Below are 9,727 nucleotides of genomic sequence, written 5' to 3'. Positions count from 1 at the left end.
AGATGTATAATTCTTTTCACTCTTTTAACCATATATGCTCCAGAAGTTCCTGCTCTTCATAAAATTCTGTTTTTGCGCTTTTGAAAATATTTGTGCTGTGTTGTTATTTCTTAAAGATATTTCACTAGGTTCACATATGTAAGTAGCTGGTTTGACCTCTTTTTGTGTTTCTCTGAATCTCAGGATTATTTTCATTTTCATAAAATATATAATTTGTTATTTTATTCATGATTGCTTTTTAAAAAAGTTTTCTCTGTTTTTGAAAATCCAGTTACATCTGCCTCTTTTTCTTCTTTTCATCATCTGTATGCAATTTTGTGTTTTCTTTTCTGTTATGTCTTTGCTGCGGTTTGACTAGGTTTATGCACCTTAATTTTCTAGTTTATTAATTTTTTTTTAGCTGAGCCTAATTTAATGTTTATTCCACACCACACCTTGAGTTTTAATTTTAGTTATAGTTTCCTATTTTCAATTTTTTGGGTATTTCCAAATTGTCTGGTTAGCTTTATATGGTATCTTTCTCTCTTCATATGATTTTGATTTATCTTTCACTCCTCTTTTTACCTTTTGACACACTCCTGAGTCCATTATCAGGAGTCCCTTAAGTTTGTGGCTTCTCCTCCTCCTGGTGGCTGGCTCCCTTTGGTGCCTCGTGACTTCAGAGTCCACGCTCCTGTTTGCCTGGTCTTGATTCGTGGCCGCCCAGCTTTCTACGGAGAGAGTGAGACCGAGTGTTCCCATTCAAGCAGGAGGCCTTTGTCTACTCGCCCACCTGGTCAGCGCTGTGCCATGGGCACTGCTGTGGCACCGGTGTGCCGCTGCTGTGCTCGGCCTTGCCTCCTCCTTTTTGCCTTTACCTAGGAATCCTTTCACTTGGGAACTCTACCATAGTACAGTGTACCCACTGTAATTTGCTTCAGGTAAATTACATAAAAAAAATTTCCACTTTATGAGTCATAAAGAATTTTCAAGATATCAATTGACCAATTAAACAGACTAACCTATCTATTGATCTAAAAATTTATCTAGCCTATTGATTGGTTGGTCTATCTATAATCTGTTTATCATTTATCTGTCACATCTATCTACCTATCTAATCTATATCATCCATCTATCCATCCATCAACTCATTTATTTATTGATCTATCAATCTATCTATCATTCTATCTGTAATCTGCCTCTCTATTATATATCTGTCATATCTACCTCACTGCCTAATCCATCAATTTATTGATCTACTCTATTAATATATCTATGATCTAATCTATCTATTGATCTATCTATTTAATCCATCTAGCTACTGTCAATAAAAATTCTCAGTCTGAAGTGGGGAAAAGGAGAAACTTTATTCAGGTGAACAGTTTGCAAACATGGGAAACAGCCTCTGGTGGAAACCAAGGGTGTGCTCCACGGAGACAGAGGGGAGACTGCCTTTCTGTAGAGAAAGTTCCTGGTCCCATTCCTGATTGGTCCAATTTCATGCGAATGTGGCATCCAAATTTGTATGGTTCTGAGTGGTAAAAACGTGCAATCCTGATTTGTTGTATAATCATAATGATTATAGTTTTATCATAAAAGATACAACTCAAGAACAGCCAAATGAAAAAGATGAGCCAGGGATCGTGCAAGACCTGTGCCCTCCTGTGGAACCGCTCATGTCCACCTCCCCGCACATCACTGTGCCACCAACCAGGAGGCTCCCCAGAGCCTCAGGGCCCCGCATTTTGGGGGGTTTTGTTACACAGGCGCAGCTGATTAAATCGCCAATCATGTGATGAAAACTCAGGCTCCAGCCCCTCCCCACCCAGGAGGTCAGATAGAGGGGATCAGAGTGCCAACCCTCTGTCATACGCCTGGTCTTCCTGGTGACCAGCATCCCTCTGGAGCTACTTAGGGGTCACCAGGAGTCACCTCACTAACATCACAAGATGCCCCGTCATTCCAGAAATGCTGAGGGGTTTTGGAACCCTGTGCCAGGAGCTGGAGACAAGGACCACAGTGTTCACCCCACCCCCGCACGGAACCCCGCAGACGCAGAGCCCCGGTGCTGGGCCGACCCCAAGCCTCCCCTCCCCTTCCCTCCCTGCCCGGCGCCACCTGCACTGGGCACCACTCTCACGAGCGGCGGGTCAGGGCCCAGTGGCCGCTGTTCCTGGAAACCCACTCTCTACACCTTCAAACCCACCTGACCAGCAGCCTCCTCACTGTTCTTTTATCAAGAGCCCTGCTTCCTTCAACTCCAGTGTAACCTACTCGCCTGGTGACTGCTCATCCAGCCACGCAAAGTGCCCCACGTTCTTCTTCAGGTTTCAGGTAAAGCAGGTACTCCTGTGCCTGCCTCTCTAGTCTCACTGAGTCTCCCCTGGTCCTGCTTAAGCTCCGTATCTTCCAACAACAGAAAACCAAACCAAATTTATAATAAAAAGGAAATGGAACCACTACGAGGTTAGGATTTCGGTAGATCTCTCATTACTGTGTTTTCATTGTCCATAACAGTTCTTAGCATTGTAGGCTACATATTTTTCTTCTGTGTGTGTGTGTGTCAACATATATACACATATATTATATACATAAATTGCACATTATATATGTGGTCTGTGTTATGCTAATGAGGTGTCCCACAGTGCCGCCTAGATACCTTTAGCATGGAGACTGGTCACCAGAAAGACGCAGCATGTGATGCTGGAGCTGTAGGTGTAGTATAACTAGGCATAGAGATGGACAGTTACAGATCTGAAATAGGTACGGACAAGGAAAGGGACAGAGAAAGGTGTAGACATAGATTAGATTTAGATACAGGTATATAGAGATACATACAAATATATAGATACAGATAGATAAGGATATACAGTGATATATAGATGGATATAGATTTTTTCAATCAACAAATACAAACATATACGTGTATATCTGTCGATTGAATAACAATGAACATCTAGAAGTCTGTCCACCTATGATTCAGGCACAGCTGGGGCCCAGGGGACGACAAAAATTCCTCAACTCATAGCATGAAAAGTAAAGTACATAAATAAGAGAAGAATAATAATGATTAAGGTATAAAAAAAGATCAGTTCTTCTCTGTCTAAAGAACCAACCAGGAAAGAAAGGAGCAGCTGGCAAGGCTGTGAGAGAGTGCTGGCTCCCCACAAATCCAGACTGAGGCAGTCGCCTGGCCCTCGTGCCCCTGAGCATCCCCGCGGCAAGGTGGGAACACTACTGGACCTCCAAGACGCACAACGGAGCCAACACAGGCAACGAAATAATCAGGAGAGGAATTCTATCGTTATAGACTGAGCGTGTCCCCCCTGAACTGCTACAGTGAAGTCCTAACCCTGGAGATGGTGTTAGGAGGTGAATCCTGAGGGAGGTAATGGGGGTTACATGAAGTCACAAAGGACCCCATGGTGGGGTTGGTGTCCTTATAAGAAGAGGAAAAGACATCAAAGCTCTCTCGCTCACTCTCCCTGTTGTGTGAGGACGCAGTGAGAATGTAGCTGTCCATAAACAAGGAGAGAACTCTCCCTGGACTCAGCCACGCCTGCACCCTGATCTCAGACGTCCAGCCTCCAGAGCATGAGCCATCAATGTCTGCAGTATTTTGTGATGGCAGACTGAGGTGGCTGAAACTTCTAAACAGAAAAATATAGAACTAAGCAAGAATCTTTTAAGATGAATAGACTGATATTTTTGCTCAGATAACTGAGACAATATGAAACATGTAAATTAGGGAACATGAATAAAAATAAACAGGAACCAAGTATTAAGGAAAAGGAAAACAGAAGACATCCTAGAACATTTCTACCTATCTCTCAATAGTTATTAAAATGCAAAATTTATTTCAAAAGATAAAATCCAAGTTGGTGTGATCAAAGAGAGGTTTGAATCAGCATGTGTGGGAGACACTCAATGAGAATGCAACACAGACAGGTCAAGAGTCCCCCAAAATGAGAGAGTTCCTAGAAGATATTGAGACTTGACTGTGATGCCATGGCTTGTGTTGGATGGTGTATACAAAAGAAGAAAACTAATAAAGAGAGATGGTGAATCCAAAAATATGACTGAGGGGTTTTCCCTTCTGAAAAAAATAATGGAGTACGTAAACTTTTAACTAAGCTCAATAAAAAAAACCCAGGCTTTATGAAATAAACATAAGAAGGCCCTTGTATTAGTCAGCTCAGGCTGCATAACAAATACCACACACGAGGGGCTTAAACAAGAGTTGTCAATTTTCCCTGTTAAGTAACAGTTGTTAATTTGTTAATTTTCAGTGCTGGAGGCTAGAAGTGTGAGATCAAGGTGTCGGCTGGGTTAGTTTCTTCCGAGGCTGTTCTCCTCAGCTCGTAGGCAGCCACTGTCTCCCTGGGTCCTTGCATGCTCTTCCCTCCCTTAATTTTTCCTTCTTATATGGACACCAGTCATATTGATCCAAAGTCCACCCCATTGACCTCACTTTACCTTAACCACCTCTTTAAAAGCCCCATCTCCAAATATACAGTTACATTCTGACATAGTCCTGGGGCTTAGGACTCCAACAAACGAATTTTGGAGAAACGCAATTCAGCCCATAGCAAGCCTGAAAGGCAGAGACAAGAAGGCGGACTGGAGCACAGTAGGCGAGGAATTCGTGACCCTGGAACACACACCATGGGGAGCTCTTCGGGTGGCCCGTCCCCACACATCGCAGACTTCGAATAGAAGAAGCCGGTAACTCTGAAACCCTAATGGGCACAGACAAGAATGCCTAATAAAAGCCTGCTACCTCTACCATGGAACCAGGACAGAGGTAGCTTAGCAGGACAGAAAACTTGTATACCGTAAGCTCTACTATTACTGTAATGACATGTCCCAACAAAAGGGTGGTGTCGCCAAAGACCAAGTAGGGACCTGGACAGTTAGCCCAGCCATCCCATACCTGAGCGCCAGTGAAGGCCAGAGAAGAGCTGGAACTCCCACCTCTGCTCAGCAGGATGAGGACCGGCCACCAATGTCAGTGGGGTCCAAGTGGGGTGCCTGAACTTCTACCGCTGCCTGGCAGGAATACAGGGGCACCAACCTTTCCCGTGCCAGAGGAGTGCAGAAGAAAGCCAACCTGGGTTATGAGTCCCTGATTCTCCCACTCCAACAGGGTGTCCAACAATTCCTTTTGATTGGACACTAACTACCTGGAATGCACCGGGTTCCACAATTTAAGGGCTCAGCCCCACAAGACTGTTCCCGCTTCAGACACCAGTTGCAAGTCTTGGGCCATCTGTACTTCTAATCAACTGACTATAAATTAGGGGCTCCCACAACCCCCTCCTTAGGTTCGATAATTTGTTAGACTGTCTCATAGAATTCAGAAAACTCTTTACCTAAGTTTACTGGCTTATTATAAAGGATAAAACTCAGAAACAGTCAAATGGAAAAGAGGTGGAAAGGACAAGGAATGGGGACGGAGTTCCCACACTGCTCTCTCAGCAAGGTGATGTGTTCACTGACTTGGAAGCTCCTCAAATCTTAGTTTGTTTTCATAGGCTCAATCTCTAAAAAAAGTTCCCACCCTTCAATCACATGGTCTTTCTGGTAACCTGCCCCAGGCTGAGGCTACCTCGGAGTCCTGTCTGAAGTTTCCTCACTACTAGAAGCTCAGGCGTGGCCGAAGGAGTCCATGAGGAGTCACAGGAGACATTCCTACCACTCAGGAAATTGCAAGGTTTTAGGAGCTCTGTATCAGGAACCTGAAACAAGGACCAAATGTATTTCTTATTATACCACAGCTAGCTAAAACAGAAACCTAAAATAGGAAACAGAGTTTCATAATGTGATATGAAAATATCTATGTTTCTATTTAAAAAAATCACTTATCATAACCAAGAACCAGGAAGATCCCAAACTGAGTGGAAAAAAGTAATAGGCAGCAGCACAGAAATGACAAAGATGTTGGAATTATCTGACAAAGGTTTTAAAGCAGCTATGATAAAAAACAAAACAGAAAAACCACTTCACCAAAGAATTACAAACACACCTGAATGCTTCAGCAAAGAAATGGAAAATCTTAGCAAAGGAGTAAAGGTGTAAAGAATAACCTAATGGAAACTTTAGAACTAAACAGTACAATAACCAAAATTAAAAACTCAGAAGATAGACTTAACCACAGAATGGCAGGGGCAGAAAAATCAGTCAGTGAACTGAAGATGGGATAACAGAAAATATGTGATTTGCAAAAACATATGGAGAAAATAGAAAAATATGAGCAGAGCTTCAGGGACCTTTGGGACGAGCATCAGTGTCATCAGTGTCCTGGAAGAAGACAAGAAAAACAGTGAGGCTGAAACGGCGCTTGGAGGAGTAATGACGGAAAGTTTCCCCAATTGTGAAAGAGACACAAACTTACAAATTCAAGAGGCTGAGAAAATCCCAAGTAGGATAAACCCTAAAAATCTACGTCAATATACATCATGATTAAATTTTAAAAAATTAAGAAACAGGAAAATCCCTTGAGATCAGGCAAAGAAAAATGATACCTGGCTTACTTAGGAAAAACAATTCAAATGATGAATTTCTTATCATAAATCATGGACGCCAAAAGGAAATAGAAAAATATTTTCAAATGTTGTAAGTAGAGGTCTTTTATACCAGAATCTTACACCCATAGGAAATACCCTTCAGGAATGAAGGGGGAAATCATTCTCAGATGAAGGAAAGCTGTGAACATTGGTCACTAGTAGACCTATCTTAGAGGAAGGGCTGAGGAAGTTCTCTAACAGAAAGGAAATGATATAAGAAAGAGATCTGAATGATAAGGAAGGAAGAAATAACACAGGAAGCAAAAAAATATGGCTAAATAAAACAGAATTGTATATTCCTCTTGAATTTTTAAAATTATCTTTGATAAAAAATGCAGAAGTTATGACACGCTCTGGTATAGTTCTAAATGTATATAGGAAAAACATTGGAGAAAATGGTATTATAAGCACAAGAGGTGGGGGGCCTGAATGGAGTTAATGTGTCTGTGCTTCCCTCACTCTGGTAAATGATAATGCCAACACGCTGTGATCAGCTATGAGTGTAAAATGTACAGACTAGAGCAGCCAATAAAAGCTGCACAAAGACATACGCTCAAAAACACTGTATTAATTAAAGCCAAATTCTAAAAGTGTTCTGGTAACACACAAGAATGCAAGAAAATAAAGAGAAACAGAGAGAAAACAAACAAAACAAAAATAAAGTGGCAGGCTTAAGTCCTAATACAACAATAACTGCATTAAATAAAAATGATCCAAATACAACAATAAAAAGACAGAGGTTGGCAGAGAGATGCAAATTAGAACCACAACGAGATGCCACTTCACACTGGTCAGAATGGCCATCATGAACAAATCAACAAACAACAGGTGCTGGCGAGGCTGCGGAGCACGCACACTGCACACTGCTGGTGGGACGGCAGGCTGGCGCAGCCGCTGCGGGAAACGGCATGGAACTTCCTCAAAGACCTAAAAATGGAACTGTCTTTTGACTCGGCAATTCCACTGCTGGGATTATACCCTAAGAATCCTGAAACACCAATTCAAAAGAACCTGTGCACCCCAATCTTCATAGAAGCACAGTTTACAATAGCCAGGGGCTGGAAGCAACCTAGGTGCCCATCAGTAAATGAGTGGATCAAAAAACTATAGTACATTTACACAGTGGAATACTACACAGCAGAAAGAAAGAAGGAGCTCCTATCCTTTGCAACAGCATGGCTGGAGCTGGAGCACATTGTGCTGAGTGAAATAAGCCAGGCAGTGGAAGACAAACACCATATGATCTCATCTGTAAATTGAACCTAATCAACAAAAGAAGCAAGCAAGCAAAATAGAACCAGAGACATGGAAATAAAGAACAAACTGACAGTAACCAGACAGAAGGGGGGATAGTGGGGAAAAGAAGAGGCAGGGTTGTCAAGGAACATGTATAAAGGACCCGTGGACAAAGCCAAAGAGGATAGAACTGAGGGTGGGAGCGGTGGGCGGAGCGGGGGAAAGTGGTGGTGGGAAAAATTAAATAAAGTAAAACACACAACTCAACTACACACTGTTACGAGACACTCACTCTGAATATAACAATAAAGGAAGGTTGAAAGTTTAAAAATGAAGAAAGATATACCTTGCAAACATTAATCAAAGGAAAGTTACATAATGGCTACATTAATGTTAGATAAAGTAGACTTCAGGGAGAGCAAAATTACCAGAGACAGAAGAGGACATTATATAAATACGAAAGAATCAGCCTCGCAAGAAGACATAACAATTCTAAACATATGCACAACAAAGAACAGAGCTACCAAATATGTGAAGCAAAAACAGATAGAACTGAAAGAGAAAATAGACAAATCCACAATTACAGCAAGAGACTTAAATGCTCCTCTATCAGCAATTGATGGAACAAATACCAGAAACTCGGTAAGGGTATTTAGAAGAATTTGATAATGCCATCAACCGACAACACCTAATTGACATTTTTAGAACATTCCACTTATTTAACAAAAACAGGATAAGCATTCTATTCAAGTATCCATGTAACTTATACAAAAATAGACCACATCCTGAGTCATAAAATGAACTTCAACAAATTTAAAAGTATCATAATTATGTATGTTCTCTGACCACAGTGGAATCAAGCTAGAAATCAATGACAAAAATATAATGAGAAACTCTCCAAACATTTAGAAACTAAACAACACACTTGTTTAGTTAATCTTTGTGTCAAAGAGGAAGACTTAAGGGAAAATGTAAAATACATAGAACTGGACTAAAATAAAAGTAAAATCTATCAAAATTTGAGAGAAACAGCTAAAGCCATACTTAGAGAAAAAAATCATAGCATTAAAATCATACATTACAAAAGAGGACAATGTCTCAAATCAGCCATCTAAGTTCCCACTGCAAGAACCTAGAAAAAGAAGACCAAAATAAACCCAAAGCAGGCAAAAAAAAAGAAAATGTAAAAAGAACAAAAATTAATGGAATTGAAAACAGAAAAACAATATCAAAGAAATCCATGAAAAAGAGCTCGCTCTCAAAATGATCAATAATAAAATTGGAAAACCTCTAATAAGACTGACAAAAATAAAAACAAAAGATCTAAACTACCAATATCAGAAATGAAATAGAGGCTATCTCTACACACCCTGCAGGCATCAAAACATAATAAGAGACTACTATGAACAACCTACACACATAAATTTGACAAGTTAGATGAAATTGACCACTCCATCAAAGAAACATAAAATACCATAACTCATTCATTATGAAATTATGGAAATTGAGAATATTAAATATGTATTAAAAACTCTCAAAAGAAATTCTTCCAGCCCAAGTGGTTTCACTGGAGAATTCTACCAAAAACTTAAAGAAGAATTAACACAAATTCTACACAATGTTTTTCAGAAAACAAGAAGAAACAACGCCCAATTTATTTCATAAAGCTAGTAGTATTACCTTGACACCAAAACCCAGACAAAGACACTACACATAAAGGAAGATAAAAACAAATAACTGTCATGAATTATACATACCTTTAAAATATTAGCAAGTCAAATCCAGTAGTATATAAAAAGAATATACAGCATGACCAAATGGGGTTTATTCCAGAGATGCAATCCTGGTTCAATATGCAAAGTCAATAATGCAATCCACATATGAACAGGGAGAAAACCACAAGATGATGCAGAAAGAGCATTTGAAAAAATTTGAACACTCATTCT

The sequence above is a fragment of the Pteronotus mesoamericanus genome, unplaced genomic scaffold (genome assembly GCF_021234165.1).
Source record: "Pteronotus mesoamericanus isolate MK-2021 breed Mesoamerican mustached bat unplaced genomic scaffold, CSHL_Meso_final contig_752, whole genome shotgun sequence".
NCBI classification, from domain to species: domain Eukaryota; kingdom Metazoa; phylum Chordata; class Mammalia; order Chiroptera; family Mormoopidae; genus Pteronotus; species Pteronotus mesoamericanus.
This window is presented reverse-complemented; position numbering follows the sequence as displayed.